The sequence below is a fragment of the Vipera ursinii genome, assembly GCF_947247035.1.
Source record: "Vipera ursinii genome assembly, chromosome: 10".
Lineage (NCBI taxonomy): Eukaryota > Metazoa > Chordata > Lepidosauria > Squamata > Viperidae > Vipera > Vipera ursinii.
The window spans coordinates 5,481,470-5,485,842 of record NC_139520.1 but is presented as its reverse complement, the minus strand read 5'-3'; positions in this window follow the sequence as shown (position 1 = coordinate 5,485,842).

Sequence of the window (4,373 nt, the reverse complement as noted above, 5' to 3'; positions counted from 1 at the left end):
AATTCAAGAAAAATATTACAATTAAAAAGCTAAAAATATTTTTTTTAAAAATAAAAACAATAGAAACATCCAGATTAAATATAGATAGGAGCAAGGTACTTGGTCACTTAGCAATACAGCTAGGATACGGGGCCCTTAATACCTTCAGCACCCCAGGCTTGGGAACAAAGCCAGGTCTTTAAAGCTTTACGGAAGGCTAACAGGGTTTGGGGCCATTCTGATCTCCTAAAGGAGGGTGTTCAATAGAGAAGTGGCCACTCTGCTTGTCTTCCAGTCTCTGCCAGCCAACACTCTTCGGCGGATAGGATCTGTAGCATCTGTTGGTTCAAATTGGATGGCTAGCGACTCTTAGGAAAAGGCAATCCCTCAGGAATGAACAATCACTGGAGTTCTAGGTGGGCACAATCCCAGTACAAACTCCGCCAGTGTCCATCCACTTTGTACACCAAACAAGATCAACCTGGTGCTGCCAACATGCTGGGACTTCATCAAGGCTACTTGTCCTATAATTTTGAAAGTCAGCAGACAAAAGGAAGGGCGCTTCCTGGTCCCTATGCCATTCACATCTACAAGGAAAGGAAAGCAGTGGAGGATAACAAACCCACATTGTGTAGCTGTTCTTTGAAAGAATAAAGGTAAAGTTTCCCCCGCACATACGTGCTGGTCGTTTCCAACTCTAGGGGCCGGTGCTCATCTCCGTTTCAAAGCCAAAGAGCCAGCGCTTGTCCGAGGACGTCTCCATGGTCATGTGGCCGGCATGACTAGACGTCAAAGGCGCACGGAATGCTGTTACCTTCCCACCGTAGTGGTCCCTATTTTTCTACTTGCATTTTTACGTGCTTTCGAACTGCTAGGTTGGCAGAAGCTGGGACGAGTAACAGGCGCTCACTCTGTTACGCGGCACTCGGGATTTGACCCGCCAAACTGTCGACCTTCTGATCGACAAGCTCAGCATCCTAACCCACTGAGCCACTGTGTCCCTTTTTTTGAAAGAATAATGACAGCCAAAATGAAAAACCCAAACAAAAAGTAGCCAACGGAAATCATGAAATGCCACAGTGGGTATTTTGAAACAGATATTCCTCCTGACTTTGATGAATCATAAGATTCTACCAAAAATAGTCCCAACCCTAAACTATAACCAGATACATGAATGACAAATTACTTCTTTCTTTGACCCTCTGTGTTTGCGCGTTTTTCTTTTAAAGCTTAAGTTACAACAAGATTAATGATGGAGGCATGAAAGAGATAGCTATGGTCCTTCCAGGAATGAAGAACGTGAAGCTAATCAAGTAAGTGTTTTGCCCTTTTATTGGTCAACTTGACAGATGGATGATTTGGGCTATTGGTGGTGAAGGGGATCCTGACCCACCATCTAATTGACCCTGTGGGAGAAATGCCAGTGTTGATGGCATGGTTGAATCCAAGGAAGCAGAAGTCATCCCCATAATTGAAGAGGTGCACTTAGTAATCAAGTTAATATTAATTGACATGCAAGATACAAGGCAGAATTTGATATGGCGCTGTCTTCCTCAGGTAGATGATGTTAGCCAGCAGCAATAATTATATAGAGCTTGCTAAGCTCTTGTTTATTGGGTGATGGCGCGGCATCGCCGGAGGTTTTCAAGTAACGATTAGACATCCATTTGTCCAGGATGGTATAAGGCAGGGGTAGGCAACCTTGGCTCTTTTATGACTCGTGGACTTCAACTCCCAGAATTCCTGAGCTATGCTGGCTCAGGAATTCTGGGAGTTGAAGTCCATGAGTCATAAAAGAGCCAAAGTTGCCTACCCCTGGCATAAGGACTCCTGCCTTGCACAGGAAGTTGGGCTGGAAGACTTCCCTTCCAGCTCTATGATTCTATGATTCTTCAGGTTACCTGCTCTGGCTGGCTGTGATATTATCTCTGGCCACTGTATGGTTACTGCTGAGGAATAGCAAAACTGAAAAGTGAAAGTTTGCAATGCCTAAAAGTTGTCCAGAAGCCCAAGGAAGGAGGCATCAAGACTATGTTGCTGGTGACGTTGGTTTTGCTCCAGGCCCTGGACTGTCCATTTCTTACTTACTTATAGATTTTGTAATAAGCATGCATCAGTAGCTCTAATAAATCAGGTGGATGTTTCCCAATTCAGCAGAAAGCTATGGATCCGATTGGAATGCAGTGACTTAAGTAATTAAGCAAATAATCCATAATTCATTGTCAGGTGCCGTGCTTTTATAACTTAAGAAAATAGTGCATTACCTGTAGCACTCAAGGATTGTTAACAAAAGGAAAAAAAAAGATAATGGTAAGCAGTCATGTTAACTATAATTGAATGTCTGCAACTAGTTCCATTCCTACTTGGAACTCATCAGGTGTACATAGCCATTTTCTATGGGGTTGAAATCCTTTACTGGAGTTGTTGTAAGGAAGCTGGGCTACATGGAGCCATGAGGGCGCAGTGGTTAGAACGCAGTATTGCAGGCTAACTCTGCCGACTGCCAGGAGTATGAGCCTCAGCAGCTCAAGGCTGACTCAGCCTTCCATCCTGTGGCCGGTAAAATGAGGACCCAGATATGCTGACTCTGTAAACTGCTTAAAGAGGGCTGTAAAAGAGGACTGTAAAAGGACTATGAAGTGGTATCTGAGTGTCACTGCTATTATTTACCCTTCTAAAGACAGACTCTCTCTATAGCCCTTCTTGAAACACTGCTGACCACTTGGCCTGGAGATCTTCTAAAGTTAATACACTATATATCCCACCTGGCTGACGGGAATTCTGGGAGTTGAAGTCCAGAGATTTTAAAGCTCTCAAGGTTGGACACCCCTGCTGTATATAGTCACCAAGGGCCCGTGAGTCCAATCCCTGGCAGATGATCTGAAGCCCCATAGAAACGTCCACGCTAGTTGGGGAATTCTGGGATTTGAAGTCCACCTATCTTCAAGCAGCCCAGGTTGAGAAACACTGCACTAACGAATGTCTTTTCTTCCTGCAAATTGTCCCTAGTTTCTCCTTTAACATCATCACTTCGGTTGGAGGACAGTGGATTGTAGAAGGTCTGGTTGAGAGTGAGAGGCTGGAAATACTCAAGTAAATCACCCTTTGTTCATCTGGATTCCTTCCCCATCCAGCTTGTCACTTTAAAGCATTCCTTTTCCCACTTATAGCTAACAAAGTATAAACATTTCTTGGCATCACAGTGCCTGCTGTATCTCCAGGAAGCTATTAATCATCTTTTCTCCAGTCCGTGAGTGAGATAGCCTTACACTGTCCCCAGATTGATGAGGGTTTATGCAGTTCTTAACCCCATCCAGTGCTTTTTTTTGCAAATTTGGACACTTGGCAACTGGCAAGTATTTACGACCATTGTAGTGTCCTGGGATCATGTGATCCCCTTTTGTGACCTTCTGACCTTCTGACAAGCAAAGCCAATGGGGAAGCAGGTTCACACATGTCATACAACACGTCTTGCCTACCCTACAAGGTTCCATCCAAAAAAGGGGCCGGAACTCTGTTCAATGAGAAAAAAAGCCCCCCATCCTTCTTATTCTGACACCACCCATCAGAAGGAATCTGCTAACACCACTTCTTGGAACTCACAAAAGCCGATGCCTTTTAGTAAAAGGTATTACAGGTAGCCCTCAACTTATAGTCACAATCAGCCCCCAATTTTTGTTGCTAAGTGAGATAAGTTGTTAAGGGAGTTTGGCCCCATTTTACGACCTTTCCTGCCACAGTTGTTAAGTGAGTCACTGCAGTTGTGAAATTAGAAACATGGTTGTTATGTGAACCTGCTTCCCCATTGGCTTTGCTTGTCAGAAGGTCACAAAAGGGGATCACATGATCCCAGGACACTATAATGGTCGTAAATACATGCAAGTTGCCAAGTGTTCAAATTTTGATCACGTGACCCTGGGGATGCTGCAAGGGTCATAAGCGTGAAAAACGGTCCTAAGTCAATTTTCCCAGTGCTGTTGTAACTTTGAACAGTCACTGGACAGACTGTTGTAAGTCGAGGACTACCTGTAGTTGGAAAATGAGGTCTGTCCTGGGTGTCCATTGGGAGAGCCCATCATTGGCAGTAGCTACTAGAATCATTGCAATCCTCCCCCCCTTCCCCCTCTTCTTTCCTGCCCATCTTTTAATTCATATTGCTGTACCTTCATTCTTTATTTTCCATTGTTTTACTATTGCTATATTTACGTTTTTTTTAAAAAAAAACTAATTTTATGTTCTAGTTGTAAGCCTCCTAGAGTAGCCCCTCCTCTTGTACTATGGCTAAATGTAGGGTTCCTTCATTGCAGTTCGGGAAGAAATGGTTAGGTAATGTTAATTCTTCTTTTAATCTGTGATCATTCATATCCATTCCCCTTTTCCTAGATTATCTGGGA